Source organism: Macaca nemestrina, chromosome 1, assembly GCF_043159975.1.
Source record: "Macaca nemestrina isolate mMacNem1 chromosome 1, mMacNem.hap1, whole genome shotgun sequence".
Classification (NCBI taxonomy): Eukaryota; Metazoa; Chordata; class Mammalia; order Primates; family Cercopithecidae; genus Macaca; species Macaca nemestrina.
In genome coordinates, this window is record NC_092125.1 from 70,709,412 (window position 1) to 70,731,548 (window position 22,137).

Below are 22,137 nucleotides of genomic sequence, written 5' to 3' on the forward strand. Positions count from 1 at the left end.
AACACAGTGAGACCCTGTCTCTACTAAAAATACAAAAAAATAGCTGGGTGTGGTGGCGGATGCCTGTCATCCCAGCTACTCGGGAAGCTGAGGCAGGAGAATCGCTTGAACCCAGGAGGCAGAGGTTGCAGAGACTCTGTCTCAAAAGAAAAAAAAAAAAGGCACCAGGCACGGTGGCTCACGCCTGTAATCCCAGCACTTTGGGAGGCTGAGGTGGGCGGATCATGAGGTCAGGAGTTCAGGACCAGCTTGGCCAACATGGTGAAACCTTGTCTCTACTAAAAATACAAAAATTAGCTGGGAAAGGTGGCGTGTGCCTGTAATACCAGCTACTCTGGAGGCTGAGGCAAGAGAATTACTTGAACTGTGACCTGGGAGGTGGAGGTTACAGTGAGCCGAGATAGCACCACTGCACTTCAGCCTGGGCTATAGAGCGAGACTCTGTCTCAAAAAAAAAAAAAAAAAAAAAAAAAGAATAAACAAGACAAAGTCCCTACTCTTGTGGAGCTTTCTGTCTAGAGAGGGCAAACAAATAGCAAGTTAACAAATAAGCGAACAAGATTTTTAAAAATAGATATTCACGGCCGGGCACGGTAGCTCACGCCTGTAATCCCAGCACTTTGGGAAGCCGAGGTGGGAGGATCACCTGAGGTCAGGAGTTTGAGACCAGACTGGCCAACATGGTGAAACCCTGTCTCAAAAATTAGTCTGGTGTGGTGGCAGGCCCCTGTAACCCCAACTACTTGGGAGGCTGAAGCAGGAGAATGGCTTGAACCCAGGAGGTGGAGGTTGTAGTGAACCAAGATTGTGCCACCGCACTCCAGCCTGGGCAACAAGAGTGAAATTCCATCTCAAAAAAAAAGAAAAAAGATATTCGTAAATGCTATAAAGATAACAAAATAAAATGATATGTTACAGAGTGACTTATGGAGATGGGATATTTCAGCAAAAGCGGTCAGAGAAGGCTTCTCCAAGGAATGATATTTGAACAGAGACCTAAGTGACAAGAAGAAACCAGCTGTGTAAAGATCACAGAGACACTGCAGGCAGAGGAAAAAGCAAGTGCAAAGACACTAAGGCGAAAACGATCTTGGCATTTTACAAGAACAAAGAGAATGATGAGGAGCAGTGAATGGAAGGAGAACAATAAAATACAAGGTTGGAGTGGTAGGAGGACCAGATGATGGTGAATAATTTGGATTACATGTATTCATGAAAAGAATTTTTAAGGATGATAGTAATACATTTGATAAGATGAAATACATTTAGAAAATTTACAGTGCAAATTATAAACACATAAAATTAACGGAATATCTTAAATAGACAGGAAAAATGCCCAAATAAGGCAAATAAGCTCTTTATTCCATTCTATTCCACAGCCAACTCTCATATACTTGTGTTTTGTCACTTTGAATGGCAACAAAGATTTGAAATGATAACATGCATACATTCCTGGGGGTAAAATTGCTTATGCAACAGATTGTGAGCCAAGATCTTTTTGACAGTTTAGTACGTTAGAGAGACATACTGTCCTAAACAATTAGCATGGGCTTTCCAAAGCTGAGGAATCATATCATCCATACTAGTTGCAGTCTTCATGGTAAGTCAAACAGAACCACATGACTTAGTTCCTTTCTTTGTACTTTTATTGGAGAGAACCAGTAAATGAAACACTTTGTGCCCACTAAAGCTACCCCAAAATAAAATGTGTAACAATTGAACTTGGGTGACTCAGGGTGGTCATTCTCTGCGTCTTGATTTAGAAGATGGGGCTATTTTGGGTTTGTCCTAACTGGTTGGTTGTTGTGGTCTCAGACCAGGCCCAGCACAATGGTCAAAGCAGTGCTTTGTCACACGGCACAGAAGCTTGTGCCCACAAACCTGGCAACCTTCTGTCCCTTTGTGAAAGAACATCGAATCCCAGTGTGGTTAGATTCTGCTGTGGCAGCCTCCAAAACGCTGCTCATGGCTTTGTTACATTGGAGTTTTAAAATTTCACATAGTGATCATGTTTTTGGAAAGAGCAACTCACCAGTGAGTTTTTCTGGGTTGTGGTGGTTGTCGTGGTGATCAGAACCAGACAAAGGCAGGAGCAGACTCCTCTACTCACATACGACGGGGAGCTCATCCCTCCTCAGGCAAGCAAGGCACTGGGCACAGGGCCTGGAATTAGAGCAACTCCTCAATGAAGGTCATCTGCTTGATTTTGGATTTCACATTTACCTAGCCCCCAAATGGATTAGTTAGCAGTCTGTAGAGCAGCTCCCAAACAGCATTCCACAGAACTAGGCCAGCCCATTTTTACTGGTCTCCAGCAAAAAGAGAAGAAACTATTTTTTGAAATAATTGAGTAAACATTCATGCATACATGTGAGATGGTTTAAAGTGATCATTGGTCACTTCTTGTGAACTGCCTTGACTCTGATATTTTTGTCCTGCCTATCAGGTTTTTCTTAAAGTTGACACACTCTGGCTTTTAATAAAGAATGTTGTCAGTGTATGGTAGCAATTGTTGGTTTAAATATCCTTATGTGGCAAAATTTAAGGGTAAAATATGGAAGAAAGTTTTTCTAATTATCTCTACGCCAATCTTCCCCCAATATTTTAAAATTTTACAGAGCCCAGCACTCTGAATCTGGAAACCCCTATCTGAATGGCTTCAGTCTCTAGTTTTCTGGTCTTACTGGTCCCTACTGTAGTATATGGGATGGGTAAATGCTTACTCTGTAGTCTCTTTACCAATTTACACCCTTTTCTGATGTGGTATCTTACAACTGAAAGCTGGAGACCGAAAGAGAGAGAAGGGGCATGCCAGGGAAGCAGGAATAAATAATGACTATTATTTATTTATTTATTTTATTAATTTTTTTTTTTTTTTTTTTGAGACGGAGTCTCACTCTGTCGCCAGACTGGAGTGTAGTGGTGCAAGCTCTGCTCACTGCAACCTCCGTCTCCTGGGTTCAAGTGATTCTCCTGCCTCAGCCTCCCAAGTAGCTGATATTACAGGCATGCACCACCACGCCTGGCTAATTTTTGTATTTTTAGTAGAGACAGGGTTTCGCCATGTTGGTCAGGCTTGTCTTAAACTCTTGACCTCAGGTGATCTGCCTGCCTCGGCCTCCGAAAGTGCTGGGATTACAGGTGTGAGCCTCCACGCCTGGCCGACTATTAACATTAATATCACTAGTATTTATGTTGGTATTACAGAGGGGCAGAAAATAAGGCCAAATAAAATATACAGTTTTTTAGAATGATAAATATAGAAGGAAGTTTTTCTAATGAGTATATCAACTTGTGAGTGATTTGTTTTGTGATAATATGAACAATTTTTAAAATTGCATGCTTCTGTCCTTTCAACTTTTGCTGCCCTTAGTTTGCAAACATAAGTGGTACTTTAGACATTCCTTTCAAAAAATATTTAATGCCATAGGGCAAATGTAGATTTTCTATAATTAAATCAGTCTAAGTCACTGCTTACATGATACAGATGATAAATAAGAATGTAAAATAACAAAGTGGCTATTTTTGTCTTAGCAGGACTTCCTGGCCACAGTACAGGACTCTGAGGTGCAGGTCTTGCATTCAGCTAAGCCACTGCTTTGCTGTATCTCACTGAGAAATGGCTTAAGCCACATCTGTTCCCTGTTTATGAATTTGAGATAGTAAAATTTGTCACTAATGGTTCATCATCAGGTTGTTGATTAAAACAGATTATTAGAAACAATGGCCTTATATACTGGGAAGGCAGTTACTTGTGTCTTTATAGGTCTTATAGCTACAATACCATGTCTATAATAAATAATAGCATGAGGAAGACTGGGTCCGGTGGCTTACCCCTGTGAAGCTGAGGTTTGAGCTCATAAGTTTGAGACCAGCATAAGAAACATAGTGAAACCCTGCCTCTACCAAAAATACAAAAATTACCCTGGCATGGTGGCATGCATCTGTAGTCCCAGCTATCTGGAAGGCTGAGGTAGGAGGATCACTTGAGCCTGGGAGTTGGAGGTTGCAGTGAGCCATGATCACGCTACTGCACTCCAGCCTGTGTGACACAGAGAGGCCCTGTCTCAAAAAAAAAAAAAAAAAAGTAAAAATAAATAAATAATAACATAAGGAAAAATTAAAAATTTGGATTAATAAATTTGTAATGCTATTAATAACAGTTTTTATTTACCCTGCATTTATTATGTGCCAAGCATTTTGATAAGTGCTTTTTAAATGTTGTATGATTGGCCCTTTAGAATAACCTTGTAGGAAGGCACAATTACTACCTTCAACTTAAAGTTCAGGAAACTGGGGCTTTTTGAAATAATTCCGCAGGAGTAACAAATGGCAGGCTGAAAGTCCTCTTGGGAGACAGGCAGCCCACCTGTTCCCATAGAGCAGTGTGACTCCCTCTGAATCTCTCTGTGTTGACCAGGCTAGTGAGTATGTATGTCCTCCTCCAACACCTAATAAGGCAATATTTTCCTTTTTCTTCCTCTAGTTCCTTATGTAAAGAATGTTTAATTTCCCTTTGTCTTTTGTCATTTGACTTTCATTTCCTATTTTGGGATTTCTGCTTCTCTCACACGGAGCCTTCTGTTCTGCCCTGCTTCATTTCTCTTCTTGGTGGATTTGACCTAAGTTCCAGTTTTTGCGCCTTTTCCTTTATGTTTCAGTTCCTTATATAGTCTGCACGAAGCCAAGTGAAGTTACCTTCTATGGCTGACATCCCTTTTCTGTTCACTGGAAGTTTTCTAGTTTTCCTGTGTTCTTTTGATACGTATATACTTATCTAAAAGGGGTTTCCTTTGGAGTGCTCTAGGTTAGACTTCAAAAAGAAGTTTCTGATTTAAGTGCTGTAGTGTATTAGAATATTTTACTGAGAAGGATTATAAAGTGCTTACAGGTTTTTTGTTTTTATAAAGAAAGAATAAACAATGACAGAAGGAAGACGGATGGAGGGGTTGGAATATTATCTTGCTGAGATGCAGAGGAAGGGAGAGAGAGAAAGAGAGAGAAAAATTGGTGGCTCCCACTGATGGCATTCTAGTTGAATTCTGGACTATTTGTACTATTTCAGAACACAGAATAATAGAACTCAGAAATGATCATTGTCACAATATTGGATATTTTGTTAGGTTTTGTTTGGTTTGGAAGTAAGGATGTTCCTCTACTCAGTGTGTTTTAGGTCCTTATCAGAAATTCAGGTTCTAAATGGTTCAATAAAGTGGCCATGGCAGCAGAGCACATGGAAACAAATACTGGGTTCAGGGCCAGAGACCTAGACCAAGTACTGGTTTTCCTGGTAATCAACTGTGTGATCTCTAGCAAGTTATCTATCTTATCTCTGAGTTATCTCTGAGTCTGTTTTCTTCCTAGTATAATGAGTGGAAAGGATTAGATAACCTACTGCTAAACTTTTCATACACTATAGTTCTCAGTGTAACACATTTTCCCTCTTTCTTGTAAAAACTTGGAAAATTCTCATTACTAAAAGAAAGTTATCTGTGGTGAGGAAGACCATCAGTAACTGCAGCCTTGCCCTAGTTAGATCTTGGCAACTAATACTTCCAAGTTCCCTACATATGTGCGTATCAGCTATTTTCTAGAGAATGGTAAAATTCTGTTGTAATGTCCCTTCACAATTGTGATTATATCTGAATCAAATACCTTGTTTAGAGGTTATCTAAACTCCTTTTCAGAAGACATACAGCAACATGTCACGCAGGTTTGTAGACTAGAAGCAATAAGCTATACCATATAGCCTAGGTGTGTAGTAAGCTATACCATCTAGGTTTGTGTAAATACACTCTAGGATACTTCATGACAAAGTTGCCTAATGATGCATTTCTCAGAACATAACCCTGTCATTAAGCGAAGTATGATTGTAATTGCATCACATCCTACACACAAGTCTTTATTTCATCCACTTTCGTTTATCTCTGAGCTACATTAACCAAAAAATTGAACATTACATTCCAAAGACAGCGCAAAGACAACTTAGTATCTCCCCACTTATTCCTGTAAAAGAAAACTTTATGAGTTTATCTACAGTTAGGCAAATGTATTTTCTTATACTTTAATATCATTCTCATCACAGATGAAGAAAACAATAAAATAAGTTACACTACGAATACTGATTTTCTTAGATCTTCAAAGCCTCCTCTTCTTTCCTTTCTCCTAAAGCAGATATAAGAACAAGGTTAGTGCCTGCCCTGGGTTTTTCTAAAAAGTGCAAAAGAATATAAAATGAAAAAGTAAAAATCTTCTTTTTATTCCTAACCCCCAATAATATTTATCAGAGCTAACTACTATTAATATTTTCTTGTGTAGCTTTCCAGAATTTTCTAGGCATATGCAAGACCTAATTTTTTTTTTCATTAATGAGATTATGTCATGGATGCTTATATGTATCTTACCATTTTTAAAAACAATTCATCTTGAAGATATTTGTATGTCATCACACAGGGAACAGGCTTATCTGCTAAAGTTCTTTAAAAAAAAAAACTAATGAGGCCAGGTGCAGAGGCTCATGTCTGTAATCTCAGCACTTTGGGAGACCGAGGAGGGCAGATCACTTGAGGTCAGGAGTTCAAGACCAGCCTGACCAACACGGTGAAACCTCATCTCGACCAAACATACAAAAATTAGCTGGGCATGGTGGCATGTACCTGTAATTCCAGCTACACGGGAGGCTAAGGCAGGAGAATTGCTTGAACCCAGGAGGTAGGGGTTGCAGTGAGCCAAGATCGTGCCACTGCACTCCAAGCTGGGGGACGTCTCAAAAAACAAGACAAAACAAACACCTAAATGAGATAATTCTGTATCATGATCAACACCAGATATGGGGTGCATTCTACTCTCAAAAATATTAGTTTCCTTCCTCCCTTTCTTTAACAGAAGAGTCACCTGGATATGTATCGTGATTCTGGAGGATTCTATCATTCATGCGTAGACACAGACGTAGAAAGTCACAGAATCACAGACTTTCTGAGGGGATGGCTCTTACAGATTGCTTGGTTCAAGTGGCAGAGCCTGTACCAAAACCAAATCTTTGCTTTCAATTTGGTACTCTTTTAATCCTTTTTGTTTCTAATGTAATTCTGACTTGTATTTATTGTTTATCTTAAAACTTAAAGTATGGTATGTAATGGTGTTAGATGATGGTTATAAATCAGGTAGTATATGCTGCTCAAAGGAGACAAGTTTTAAATTTTCATTTAGAGAAGAAAGTTTTACAAGTATCTTTGTCATTTTGCAATGTTTGGTGTCCTTGTGTTTTACCTAGGGGTGTCTGTACCTCAAAGCCTTTAAAATGCTGATGGAAGGAGTGGAGATCCAGTGTTCAGGATAGAAAAGAGGTGGGTAAACATCAAGAATCCAGGAGAATGCTCTAATGTTGGAAAGGGAACAAAAGTTGGGAGCCACTTGAGGAGAATAAAAGGAATTATGGAAGGAGTTTGGAATACCAGAAAGCGTGAACAGTGATTTTTACATTGCATTTGTTCCAAAAAAACATTGGTTTGTTTGAATATAAGACAGGCAGGAGGAAAATCTGAAAAGTGAAATTACTCAATTTGATCTAAAAAAATTAGTGAATAACAGATTGAGCAGCATTGCAGTGATGTAGAATAAGCTCTTTTGTCCTGAGGAGTCTAGCTTGTTTTCCTCCTCCAAGGGAGCTAACTGCCTTAGATGAGGTTAGGCAATCTATCACATGACTCAAAGTCAGGCGGCTCAGACTCCCATCTGAAAAATGGAAATTCTGAAAAACTCACGTTTGCATCATAATGATTTACTGAAGGCACAATAGAGCAGAGGAAAAAAAAAAGACTTAAGGCCTAAATTTTGGCAATTCAAGTGGTCTGTTATTTAAAAGTAATTCAAAGCATAGAACTATAGAAGTGGAAGGAATCTTAAAGGTCATGAAGCATCTTCATTTTACAGATGAAGAAACAAACACGCACCCAGAGGCTAGTCTAGCTCTCACAGCAAGTCAGAGGAGCATGGGATTAGAATCCAGATCTCCCCAGTCAGTGCCTGGGTTGTACTACTGAACTTCCCCGCACAGAGCATTTATTTCCAGTCATCTGATGTTTACTCCATCCCATGGCAACACTCTCTTTAAAACAATGACTTTATGTTCAACTTTTCTCTCTTCTAATTGTATGAAATTACACATCTAACACAAAGGAATCAGAATCACATATCTTTACGTGAGAAAAGTGTTTAACGTACATCTAAATTATGTGAAAACACTTATTTTAGAAGTGGGAAAATCATGGCTGTCCCTTAAATCTTTCTGATCCAAGACTGTAAGGGTGGCATTGAAACATTCACATCACACACACACACACACACACACACACACACGCACACCATATAGACAGAAACAGACCATGCCTATTGGGTATAAAATAGAGAGTGTAGGAGAAAGGATAAGAGTAGAGAGTCTTATTTGATTCATTTCAAAATACTGCTGATTATAATTCACCTTTTGTAGTGATTTGCTAGTCAAATCCACTCAACAAGAATTTACTGAGTGCTTTCTGCTTCTTAAGCACAAAGTATTCAAATATGAAAAGACATAATTTCCCATTCAGGATGCTCACAGTCTAGAGGAAGATATAAGTAAGTCAGGCAACAAGCAGATTTGGTGTCATATGCTAAAAGTACAGCTAACTGGACAGTTGATTTTTAGAAAGCAAAACCTTTTTAAACATTGTACTTAGCAATTCTTCAAATTTCCAGTTTCTAAAATGTTTTAGAATATTTTGTTTCTATTCCATCCACAAAATGAATTTAACACTGAGAAACTAAGTCAGTCAAACAAGGAGTAATATTGGTTCTCCCCATAATTAGATGACATAAATATATACAAGAGTCTTTAGCCAGTTAAATTGAAGCATTAGTATATACTTTTAAATATTGATGGAATTGTGGAAGGCAATGAGTCCGTTTTTTTGCTATTAATATCCTATGGCTATAGATTTACATACAAGTTAACTAATTGCTCTATTAGGTGGTATTTTTTACATAGCACAGAATTTGAGAGATTCTGGATGCTGAAAATATAAGGTTCAAACAAATGAAAATTTTATATATATATATATATATATATTTTTTTTTTTTTTTTTTTTTTTGAGATGGAGTCTCGCTCTGTTCCCCAGGCTGGAGTACAGTGGCGCAATCTCGGCTCACTGCAAGCTCTGCCTCCTGGGTTCACGCCATTCTCCTGCCTCAGCCTCCCGAGTAGCTGGGACTACAGGCGCCCGCCACCTTGCCTGGCTAAATTTTTGTATTTTTTTTAGTAGAGACAGGGTTTCACCGTGGTCTCCATCTCCTGACCTCGTGATCCACCCGTCTCGGCCTCCCAAAGTGCTGGGATTACAGGCATGAGCCATCTCGCCCAGCCTCTTTTTTTTTTTTTTTTTTTTTGTAGAAACAGGGTCTTGCTATTTTGCCCAGGCTGGCCTTGAACTCCTAGCCTTAAGAGAGTCTCTCACCACAGCCTCCCAAAATGCTGGGATTACAGGTGTGAGCCACTACACCTGTCCCTTTTCTCTTTTTATTATGAGTGACATATGACAAAATGGCATATATTGTAGGTTGTAGGATGATGTTACTATTTTTTGGTGTTTTGCCCTCACGATTTACTCATTCATTCATCATTGGTTCAAAAAACAATTTTCTTGCTCAATTTCTCCATCTTGTTTCATTTTTCTTCATTGTCACTCTTTCTTTTCTCACTCTGAGAAAATCCAATATATGAAAACCTGTATTTACCCAAAAGAAAAATCAGAGAGTGATTATTCCCCTTGAGCCCACAGGCCAGTTTCAGTAACCTGCATCTCCATTCCAAAAGGCAATTCTTCTCTCCTCTACCAGGGGCAGCTGTGGTATTCTATTTAAAGGTAATTCCTGAAGATTTTGAGGGTAAAAAGATAAAGAACTAGCATTTCAGAGTGATGAGAGCAAGGTACAGTTAAATCATTTAATTAACACTCCAAAGCCTGGGTGCTTCTGTCTTGGGGTTATTGTTATCCCCTTTCCTCTCTCTTTACCTTTATGGAAGTGTCACTTTCCCCTTCATATTTGCTTTGTCTCTTTTCTCTCTTCCCCACTTTCATGGCCACAGTAAGGACTTGAAGTATTCTCTTTTTTCATAGTTGCTACATTTTATACTTTTTACTTTTAGTTTCCTCGAATTTGCTCATCCTTCTCTGTATTGTTCCAATTTTACTATACGTGCTGCCAAAGCGAGCACTACTTTTAGCTTTTCAACTAGTGAATTTAGACATTTATTATTAGGTAGGTGCAAAAGTAATTGCGGTTTTTGCCATTACTCTCAATGGCAAAATTACTGTTGCAATTACTTTTGCACCAACCTAATAGTTTTAAAATCAAACCAAACCAAACATAAAAGTGCTTTTTATTGCTCCATGGTCCCTAATGAAACTTTTTCTGTGGAATGATAGACATGGATGGGAAAAGAGTGCTTTAGGCCCTGCTTACAAGAGCAAACTCCTCAAGTGTGATTTAAATGATTCAATTAAGTGACTGTTTACAAACGTGAGGCTAGGGCTAAGGAAAACCGACTATATATGGTGGAACAGCCAGGGAATCCTTAGAACAAGAAGCCTTTCCACCCCCAGGTCTGAAAAGGCCAGGAGAAAGAGCTCTTCTCAGAAGCCAGAGCGAGCTATAGTTGTGTGGGTAGCGTGACCTTAGGTAGAGGAAGACAGTCACTGCCAAACCAAGGTTGGCAGAGAGGGAGCCCCAAACTCAGTCTGCTCTGTTTGCCACAGTGTGGAGTAATTTTATTATAAAAGGCAAAGACGGAGATTGCAATGAGCAGCCTAGCTAATAATCGCGTAGGGCAATAATCAGGCAGGCCAATCAAGAAAAGGGCCAATCAAGAAGGGCCAGGCCCTGGTGGCTCATGCCTATAATCTCAGTACTTTGGGAGGTGGAGATGGGTGGATTGCTTGAGTTCAGGAGTTCAAGACCAGCCTGGTCAACAAGATGAAACCCCGTCTCTACTAAAAAATACAAAAAACTAGCCGGGCGAGGTGGCGGGCGCCTGTAGTCCCAGCTACTGGGGAGGCTGAGGCAGGAGAATGGCGTGAACCCAGGAGGTGGAGCTTGCAGTGAGCTGAGATCCGGCCACTGCACTCCAGCCCGGGCGACAGAGCGAGATTCCGTCTCAAAAAAACAAACAAAAAAAAAAACAAAAAATAGCCAGGCATGAGGGCAGGCGCCTGTAATCCCAGCTATGTGGGAGGCTGAGGCAGGAGAATCCCTTGAACCTGGGTGGCGGAGGTTGCAGTGAGCCGAAATCACGCCATTGCACTCCAGCCTAGGTGACAAGAGCAAAACTGTTTGGAACAAACGAAAGAAAGAGAAAGAGAGAAAGAAAGAAAAAGAAAGAGAGAGAGAGAGAAAGAAAGAAAGAAAGAAAGGAAGAAAGAAAGAAAGAAAGAAAGAAAGAAAGAAAGAAAGAAAGAAAGAAAGAAAGAGAGAGAGAGACAGAGAGAGAGAGAAAGAAAGAAAGAAAGAAAGAAAGAAAGAAAGAAAGAAAGAAAGAAAGAAAGAAAGAAAGAAAAGAAAGAAAGAAAAGAAAAAAAAGAAAAGAAAAGAAAAAGAAAAGGGCAAGGGTCCCTTGACTCATCTCCGCTACTGGAATGGGTAAAATGACCAGCGGGTAAAGAAAAGAAAGATCTTCAGAGTCACTGGTTTTGGGGAAAGATGAATGAGTCCTTAGATGAATAGACGATGGTTTGTGACAGGGTCTGGGTGTGGTGGACTTCTGGCCTCCTCTTCTGTGATAAGAGTTAATCTTCAGAGATTTGGTGACAACTGACTTCATCTTGTAGCATGTGTCTTTAGGCAGATGGAGGGAAACTCAGAGAACCTCTCTGTTTTGCAGTTTTTCAAGTGCCTTTAGCTAAAAGTAATCAATATACCAAAAAATATATATATATATATACCAATATACATATTTTGGGATGGCATTTCCTGAATTCCTTCAATGGTGCTGGGGTTCAGAAACCAACATCCTAAAGTATGGCACTTTAACATGCTGAACTTCAGATGAAGCCTCTCAGGGTCTCTCTGACATGCCCCCAACCCTCTCTGCACTCGCTCTCCCAGAGCACAGGGCGAATCTGTTCTCTGAAGTTCCCTGATTGGCCTAAAGTCTGGACCCACCAAAGAAGAAAACAATTACCTGTGGTCCCTTCCCTGAGTTTTCAGTAACCGAACTCATATCACAGGAAGAAAAACTGAAGTTTGTCAACAAATCTGGACAGACTTTTGTCACAAACCATTGTCTGCTCTGCAGGCCCAACAGACTTTGTCTCAGGCCATTGTATGTTCTTCATGCCTATTGAATTCCCCAAAATTCATTTACTGCTACCCTAAAATCATCCACACTTCCCCTACCTCCCTTTCTCCTAAGAAGAAGGGTATATACAAGCATCTGTGCCCCATTGCGTGGTGGCATAATCACTCTGTGATAGTTCCCCTATGCATGCTAATAAGTTTGTATGCTTTTTCTCCCGTTAATCTGCCCTTTGTAAGTTGATTTTCTCCTTATGAAAAGAGAAATATTGAGCTAATTGGGCTTACTTGGTATATTAAATTATATGGGAAGCATTACCAAATAATAAGTAATGCTAACCTTCTTTGGATTATATTTGTGTGAATGTGTTATTAATATGTTTCAGAAATTATATGAAATTCATAGAAATTTGATAGGCTGGTATAACATTATCAGTCATAATTCTGGTTGCATGCAACAGAAATAACCAAATTTTCTTCTCAATTGTGTTATCATCATAATGAACTCTCATCAGATCTTTAACCACGAACATTTGAAGTCTTGTTATTCTCAGCTGGCAATTGTTTACTGTGATCTTTTTCCTTTCTCCCCTGTTTCCTTATGTCCTAACTACTTCCTTTTCCTTACAGGAAAATCCATGGAACCATAATCTATGGATGGCTTTAGGTAAGGCTTATGCTCTAGCAAAAAACCAGAGCAACTGTTAGGCTTATGAAGATAAGCTAGTTTCCACTGAGGAAGGATTTCAGTGGGGTTCCTGAGGGCCCACTCTTGGCAGTAGTAGCGCATCAGTCATATGGAATTTGAAACTAATCCATAAATTGGGGGAAAATCCTGGACTTTGTGGTTAACCAGAACTCCTAGAGGTTCAAATGGGCAGAAGTCATCCTTTGAAAGGTGGATGATAGCACGTATATGTGTTTTTTGTTTTTTGTTTTTTTTCTTTTTCTGAGATGGAGTCACCCAGGCTGCAGTACAGTGGTGCCATCTTGGCTCACTGCAACCTCTGCCTCCAGGGTTTAAGCAGTTCTCTGCCTCAGCCTCCCCAGTAGCTGGGATTACAGGTGCGTGCCATCACGCCTGGCTAATTTTTGTATTTCTAGTAGAGACGGGGTTCACCATCTTGGCCAGGCTGGTCTTGAAGTCCTGACCTTGTGATCCATCCACCTTAGCCTCCCAAAGTGCTGGGATTACAGGTGTGAGCCACTGCGCCCGGCCAGCATATATGTTTTAAGAAAAAATATTTACTGGAACATCATGTGGCTTTAGAGCTCCTTTTTGCTCAACTTGGAGGCTTGTATATAGCATTGACAAAACTGAATATTGTGCCTATCTCTCCCCTAATTTTGTTAGTAGAGGAAGCTTAACTAAAAACAAAGCTGACTGAAACTGCTGTTTCTTCAGACACTACCATCAAATACATGAAGGAAATTTCTTAAGGGAAAGGAACAAATGCTGTGTCCAGGGCAGCAGCTAACAGTTGGTTTGCAGGAATCCTGAGTGGTGGATGGCAAGCTTGGCTTAAACCCGGGAGGCAGAGGTTGCAGGTTTCTAATCTTTATGTTCTTCTAGTGGGTCTCCAGGTTACTATGGCTTGTGTTATTAAATTAATGACAAAACTGGATACTTATTTAAATCAGATCATTCTATAGCAAGCTGTGGTCCTTAATTTCCATCACACTTTGTTTTTTTTTTTTAATTTTTTAATTTTTTTGAGATGGAGTCTCGCTCTGTCCCCCAGGCTGGAGTGCAGTGGCGCGATCTCGGCTCACTGCAAGCTCCGCCTCCCCAGTTCACGCCATTCTCCTGCCTCAGCCTCCGGAGTAACTGGGACTACAGGTGCCCGCCACCACGCCGGGCTAATTTTTTGTATTTTTAGTAGAGACGGGGTTTCACCGTGTTCGCCAGGATGGTCTGGATCTTCTGACCTCGTGATGCGCCCACCTCGGCCTCCCAAAGTGCTGGGATTACAGGCGTGAGCCACCGCGCCCGGCCACCATCACACTTTGAATAAGGATTATGGCCAACTGGATTCAAATACTGTTGAACTGCCGATATTACTTACCTAAGCTTTGACTTGTTTGATTTGAATCAATTTGGTCCCTTGGAGCTCCTGTTAAGGAACACGCTGCAGTTTTTTGGTATTATTCTAAATACCAAATCCTATCTAATAGTCATCATGATAGTCCCCCAGGTGTGCTGTAACATCTCAAGTCTTAAACGTTTCTATGCAGCCATCCATTGAGCATTGAATGATCTCACTTTGACTAGATCAGCAAGAATATAAAGAATTATTCAACTGATGTGATGCTATGACTTGTGAATTCCATATGGAGAACAAATAAGTCAATTTATGATGGTGACAGAGAGTGGCATGAACCAGATATGTTTTTTAGAAAGTTTTATTTATTAATTTTATTTAAAATTTTATTTTCAGGAATGGGATTGACTGCAAGGAAGCACGAGTGAACTTCCTGGGGTGATGGAAATGTTTTGTCTTGATTGTGGTAATGATTACATTACTATGTTTGTCAAAATTCCAGAACTTTAAACCTAAAAGGGTGAATTTTACTGCATGTAAATTATACCTGACTAAACATGACTTTTTAAAAAGGCCTGAAATCTTAACTACTCAGCTAAAAATAAAATAAAATAAAATATACAATTTAGGTGCAAAACAAGTTTTGTTTTCAGGACTGACAGAGGTCCAATGATTGTATTTATTTATAAAGCTAATAATCCAATCCAATATATCAATATAAATACTTTTAAATAGGATATAAAAAGTTATGAGATTTTTAAAAATAAGGATTTAGACTGCAAAATATTTATTATGACTACAATGTTGCTGAAGCAATGCTATCTTTAAAAATATCTCAAACACAAAATAACTCTAATGCTGTTAATCATTGCAATGATTTAAACTTCCAGAATATTACCATAATGCTGCTTATATTATATACCGAAAGCCCTATATTTAATAGTTAAAAACAAAGAATTATTTAATACCAGCTAGCTTCATTACTTGATAGATTAACTTGCTTGATAGATCAACATTACTTGATAGATTACTTGATGGATCAACCAGCTTCCTAAAACATAATTGTAGCTCAGCTTCTAAAAAAGGTGAAAGAAATTATTACATTCAACTGAACTAGATTTTAAAAATAAAGACTATCAAGAACATAGGAAGAGGTAATTAAATGATGGGTCCTCTTAAGGTTTCAATAGAAGCAAATAACATCCAAGAAACCATTTACGAAAAACTCACCCTCATAATTGCCTTAGAGACCAAAGTCACAATTTTACAGCCAAGATCTTTGGAAATCAGACAGGTCAGTGTGACGGTTAATTCTGTGTCCAACTTGACTGGATTATGGGGTGCCCAGATATTTTGGTCAAACATTATTCTGGGGTATCTTCGTAAGGGTGTTTTGGGATGAGATTAACATTTCAATTGATAGAATAAAGCAGAGTGCCTTCTATAACGCAGGTGGGCTTTATCCAACCATTTAAAGGCCTGAATAGAATGAAAAGGTTGGCCCTCCCCAGAGTGAGAGAATTTTTCCTACTTTTTAACTGTGACACGGGATTTTTCCTGCCTTTGGACTTGGACTAGAACTACACCGTCAGCTCTCCTAGGTCTCAAGCTTGCTTACCTTGCAGATCTTGGGACTTGCCAGCCTCCACCATTGCTTAAGTCAATTCCTTATAATAAATCATATAATACACACACAGGTGTGCCTCAGAGATACTGCAGGTTTGGTTCAAGACTACTGCAGTAAATATCACAATAAAGGGATCCACACAAATATTTTGGTTTCTCAGTACATATATGTTGTTTATACTACACTGTAGTCTTAAGTGCGCAATAGCATTATGTCTTTAAAAAGTACATACCTTCATTTAAATATATTTTCTTGCTAAAAACATGCCGACAGGGACATAAAGTGAGCACATGCTGCTGGAAAAAACGGTACCAACGGTACCCATTTGTAAATAACACATTATCTGCAAAGTGCAATAAAGTGAGACACAATAAAATAAGTCATGCCTGTATATCCTGTTGGTACTGTTTCTCTGGAAAACCCTAATACAACCTGCTTTCAAATCAATTTAAGACCCTCCTCCTATAAGCATTACATTGAGGCAAATGTGGTTGCAACTTTGTCCTAAAAATTAGGACAAAGAGACCTTTGTTGCTATATAACAATATAAAAAAACCAGTATGCCTACCTCTGGACGTATTTGTTACAAATACCAGTATTAGATTGTAACTGCCAATCCTTTAAAACCAGTTTTAAGATGGATATAAAGCCCTAAAAATCTTGCAGGTTCCACACTGACACCTGAAAAACTTCCAATTTACAAAGGCCAATGTGATATTTTTGGAAAACAAAGGAAAATGACACATACCAATTTCTGTCATTTATTCATGTCATAAATAAAGCCACCTTTATTCCACAACTCTTTCCACCATTTTTCTACGGTCAGCTTTTTTTAAGGTTATAGCCTTCAAAAACTTGAAATAGAAAATTTTAAGGATGCAACCATTAGAAAATGTTCCCATACTAACATTTAACATTCCCCGTTTATCATTATGTTTACTATCATGTAATTTCCAACATAATCTTATGAGGAGGTCAAAGGCTCTACGAAGAACGCCGTTTTACAGTCTACCTAGGGAGGCAGTGACTGTGAAACACACCACACCAATGACAGGAATGCGGGTCACTGTGACACGGCGGATCCCTCTGCAAAGTCAAAACTGCAGTTCACTTTACGCTGACAGAGCTTCTTTCCAGGACCCCCACCCCCACTCGAGGACAGGAGAGTGTCGATTTCCCAAGGTGTCTGGCACTGCTTCTTGAATATGCAGCTCTCATCTGGTTCCTGGAAGGTCATCCAGGTTCGCGCAGGACTCGGGACGCGGCGCTTGGCTTCTGCGGCACCCACGCTGGCTCCTCACCCGGTGACCTTCAGGCCTCTGAGCTTGGCCTGACCCTAGAAGGGCCACCGCCCTTCACAGCGGGCGGGCATGGTCCCTCCCATGGCCCCACCAACTGACGCGGTGGCCCCAAGGGTCCAGGCCCGCCCTTGCCCCACTCCCGCGGCGGGGCCCCCCACAGTTGGTCCCCGAGGGCCGCGCCCCGCTCCTGCTCGGATTTCAGCCCGCACCGCACCCCAGCCGCCAGGGAACCTTCCAGAACCCTGCCCCTCTGGCTTTCTTCCGAAAGCCCAGGGTCGCTGTCCAGGAAGAAACTTCGATTCATTTATTGAGCGCCGACTGTGTCCAGGGCCGAGGGAGGGGAGGGGTTTCCAAGCGGGGAGACCCCTCGGTTCTCGCCTCGGTAAGCGCCCGCTTTCCAGCACCTCGAGTCGCCCGTGGGCCCCCACCCCTCGGGCTGGACCCGGTCCTCGAGGAAGACCCACGGCGGAGCAGGAATGGACGAGGAAAGCCGCGCTCCTTGCCCGCCTCGTCCCCTCTATCCGCCTTCACCTCACGGGACCCCAGGGAAGCCGCTGGAGCTAAAATTAGCAACCCGCGCGGCGCGCGCTCACGTGCGCGCGGCCGGGCGGGGGCGGGGAGCAAGGGGCGCGGTCCGGGTGACTCACCGGCCCCGCCCCAGTCGCCAAGAACGCGCTGACGTCAGGCGCTTCCCCGAAGGGTGACGTAAGCGCGCCACGGGGAGGCCGAGGCAGCTGATAGAATGTTCTGAGTTTCGATGCCTTAAAGGGGCCAGGCTTGCTATCGTGAAACTTCTGGGGAGATGACTCCACTCACACACCTGCAGGCTCAGAACCCATCTTGTACCCTTTTATACTTAAAGAGAGTTGACTGTTGAGATGATGATGAACACGGTAGAACAACCGAGCCTAGTTGGAGGCTCTTTGAAGTCCCAGAACCTCTTCCTGGAAGCCCTCCTTGGTTAACCAGATGGACATTTCAGTTGCCCTCTGAGCCTGAAGCAAGTGTCAGGAAGAGTTTTCTATGGCCCTTGACTCTCTAACCCTTCCCTTATGGCGTCTCTGCTGTCTGATGCCTCTGCTGTCAGAGAAAAGCTGTAGTTTAAATATTTATTTTTGAATCCATCAACTTCGGCCAACTAGGCCCATTTATCACTATTTCAACTGTGTCTAAACTGTCATTAGTGGTGTGACCAGAAACCAGTTAATATCTTTGGGTGGTAAATTCGTGGACTGATCTCCAAACCCTCCTACTATGCTAATATTGCCAATGAAGGTTTCCAGAGGCCAGGATCCTTGGCCAACACATCATTGTAAACAACATGACAGCCTTACAGGGAACTCACAGTTTACTGAGGTTTGCTCTGTGCCAGGTGTTTTCATGAGCCTCCGTCCTCCTGTCGTTTAATCCTCTTCTCTGAGGTAGGTATTGTCCTCCCCATTTTACTGATGAGGATAGAAATCAAGGCACGCGATTAAGCATGTTTCGCTGGGTCACACAGCTAATGAATGGCGAGATGGAAGTCAGTCCCAGGTCATCAGGCTCCAAAGTTCATGGTTTTGGTGATGAAGGTGGGCTGTGAAATGTGTGTCTTATTCTGTGCATGTGAGTCCCCTAGACCCAGCTTTTCCACTTGTAACACAATCTCAGTGCCTTTCAGCAGGTAACCCGTGCCAGACCAGATCTCCAGAGATGGAGGTGGCGGACCTCAGGGCCCAGACACGGGAAGGTGTATGAGGAGGCATCACATCAAGTGCCCACCCTGTGCTTGCAGAGCCTGACCATGAGCACCGCCTTCAGTTTTGCATCTTAGGCACCCCACTTGGCTCTCCATCCCAGCCCTGCCAGGCCCACCCTTGACTCTGTGTTTCCTTTCTGGAAACTCGAGAGGCCATTCTACTTAAAGAGTCCTCACCTGGCCTACCAGCGACCAGATGTGCCCAAGTGCAGAAGAAACACTTTGTTATCTCCTCTATCATCGTCCCCTCTCAAGCATAAAACAACATAAAGTTTCCCATCGGAACAGCATGATTGTGCCAAAAACAAATTAGAAACAACTACTTCGCAAAATTTTGAGCAAAGTGATGGTAACTGTGTCCTGGAAATGAAGCAAAGTGAGTGAGCCACTGTCACTGTTACCGTCTGACAATCACTACTGGTCCTTGGCTAACTATTGCAGCCCCTTCCTCAGGCTACACATGCCAGGTGTACCAGAAGCACCTTCCACCTCCAGCTGACTCCTGGGAGATGTTTAGAGCTGACTCCTCTCCCCACCCGCCCCCAGTCTCCAGCCACCAGCAGGCTCTCTCCTTGGTGTCCCCAGCTCCTGCCCCTCATACTGATAGAAGCATTGCCCACTGCTCTTCCAGTTCTTACAGGTTTCCTAGTGCCTGTGACCAAACACCTTGTGTGTGCTCCTCAGGAGAGAAAAACTGCTGGCAGCCTCAGGTATTGTTGGGGGTGGGGGGATGGGGGTTCTGTGGGGACAGGAACTTCTTCCTCTGTATTCGGGGTGGACACACACACACATGGAAACTTAGAGTGGTATGCTACCTCCAGGCCAACCAGGCAAGCCCCTGTTTTATAACTAAGGTCTAGGTGAGGTGGCCTCCCCGGGTCCTACGGCCTGTTAGGGGTAGAGATTTCTAGTTACTTGACTTCCAGCCTGCTTCTTTTCCATGGATCACACACACACCACTGTTATAAGATGCAGGTAGGACAAAGGGCATGAATGTGCATGGCAAATGGGAACATGTCATATATACGATGGAAGGGAAGACAAATGATATGAAGTAAATATAGACATGAAATCATAGGGAAGAATTGGAGAACACGATTTCTGATAACCACTGGCTATTCCCACTTCCTCTTTCCTTCTGCCTCCCACCTTGTTTGAAGACAGGTGAGCTGTTCCTCCTCAGACCCAGGAATCATTTCCCAGTGGAATGACACAGTGAAGTGGATTGCCATTTTTAAACCTTCAGTAATAAAAATCTTGTTTGTCATTTCAATTTTAATTTTTTATCTTCCAGTCTTTACTCTCCATCATTTCTTTATCCCAGAAGCCCCATTAAATGTCATTAAGAACCATAAATGTAACTGGCCACTAATGTGGAAGGATTGTGATCTCCGGCAAACAGCCCTGGCAAGCAAAAGAACAGGAATCCTGGGTCAGTGTCCAACTGTGCCTGTGACTCATTGTGTGACACAAAGCAAAGCTCCACTTTTGCGGAAGGAGAGCCATGGGGCAGCGAGACACACATGGTCTGCACCCTGACAGAGGTGGAAGGGTTTCCCTGCTTGCTGGAAGCTCGGGGGTCCCTGGTGGAATCCAGTTCCATAGTAACTCCTTAGCAATGGCCATGAGCTCTGCCTCCAATGGAGACACTACCATGGGTTGGGCTGGATTATGGCACTTGCCCTTCATGACATCATTCTCATAGGTTAGGAATGCACCCTGATTATTTCTAACTCCACTTTAATAACTTGTTCTGGATCTGCCCTCCAGGAATTTATTTGAAACTTTCATTCTATTTATATTTCAGCCTGTACAGCCTTTTCAGGCAACAAGTAGATTTACCATTTATGTAAAAACTCTTAAATTCTAAAACACAGGAAGTGCTGCATAATGGTTTGTTATAATAATAATCACAATAATTTGATATCTGTATTGTTACACATAACAAATATTATATTACAGTTTGATGATAATTATTCATGCAGATGGCCTCACAGGCTTCATATTTTCAACCACTCACTAGCTTTCTGTTTATCCCCCCACCCATCTCTCCCCAGCCCCAATCAAAAAGAATCTCTTGGCTGGGAGCAGTGGCTCATGCCTTTAATCCCAGCACTTTGGGAGGCCGAGGCAGGAGGACTGCTTGAGCTCAGGAGTTTGAGACCAGCTTGGGCAACATAGTGAGACCTCATCTCAATTTTTAAAGATTTTTTTTTTTTTTTGATATGGAGTTTTGCTCTTATTACCCAGGCTGGAGTGCAATGGCATGATCTCAACTCACCACAGCCTCCGCCTCCCGGATTCAAGCTATTCTCATGCGTCAGCCTCCCGAGTAACTGGGATTACAGGCGTGTGCCACCATGCCTGGCTAATGTTGTATTTTTAGTGGAGACGGGATTTCTCCATGTTGGTTGGGCTGGTCTCGAACTCTGGACCTCAGGTGATCCGCCCGCCTTGGCCTCCCAAAGTGCTGGGATTTCAGGTGTGAGCCACCACGCCCAGCCAGAAATTTTTTTAAGTGTCATAGTGAAGATAAGGGGCGGGGGAAGCATTTATTAATGGATGAGGTGCTGTAATGGGTGCAACTCTGCGCAGAGACTTACCTAAACAGATTCAATGTCCTCTAAGGACTTGTTATCTAAGATGAACATATGGTAGGTGCTTGTCTTAGTCAATTTGGGCTGCTATAACAAAATACCATAGACTGGGTGGTGTAAACAACAGATATTTATTTCTTACAGTTCTGGAGCCTGGGGAATTCAAGATCAAGGTGCTAGCAGATTAGTGTCTGGTGAGGACTGGCTCCCTGGGTTACAGACAGCTGCCTTCTTGCTGTGTCCTCACGTGGCCTTTCCTTGGTGTTGTGCCTGTGAAGAGAGAGAGCTCTCCTATCTTTTCCTCTTCTTCTAAGGGCACTAATTCCATCATGAGGGCACCATCCTCATGACCTAATCTAAACCTAATGATCTCTCAAAGGCTGCACCTCCAAATACCATTAGACTTCGAGTTAGGGCTTCAACATACAATTTTGGAGGAGACACAAACATTCATTCCATTTATTCAGTGCTCAATAAATATTGGATGTATGAATGGATGGAATAA

General features: G+C 41.8%; 2 long non-coding RNA genes across 2 annotated transcripts in view; both read left to right on the top strand.

The window, feature by feature from the left end:
* Window positions 1-15,144, top strand: part of LOC105493552 (uncharacterized) — a 50,478-nt gene extending 35,334 nt beyond the window's left edge. The window contains exons 2-4 of the long non-coding RNA XR_011613963.1: window positions 7,274-7,346; window positions 12,958-12,994; window positions 14,766-15,144. This is a non-coding gene — a long non-coding RNA (uncharacterized lncRNA). The remainder of the gene's footprint in view (window positions 1-7,273; window positions 7,347-12,957; window positions 12,995-14,765) is intronic.
* Window positions 15,145-18,048: 2,904 nt separating this feature from the next.
* LOC139356615 (uncharacterized) lies at window positions 18,049-20,314 on the top strand. The gene is made up of 2 exons (XR_011608715.1): window positions 18,049-19,745; window positions 20,196-20,314. It is a non-coding gene; the product is annotated as an uncharacterized lncRNA (long non-coding RNA).
* The last annotated feature ends 1,823 nt before the right edge of the window (window positions 20,315-22,137 follow it).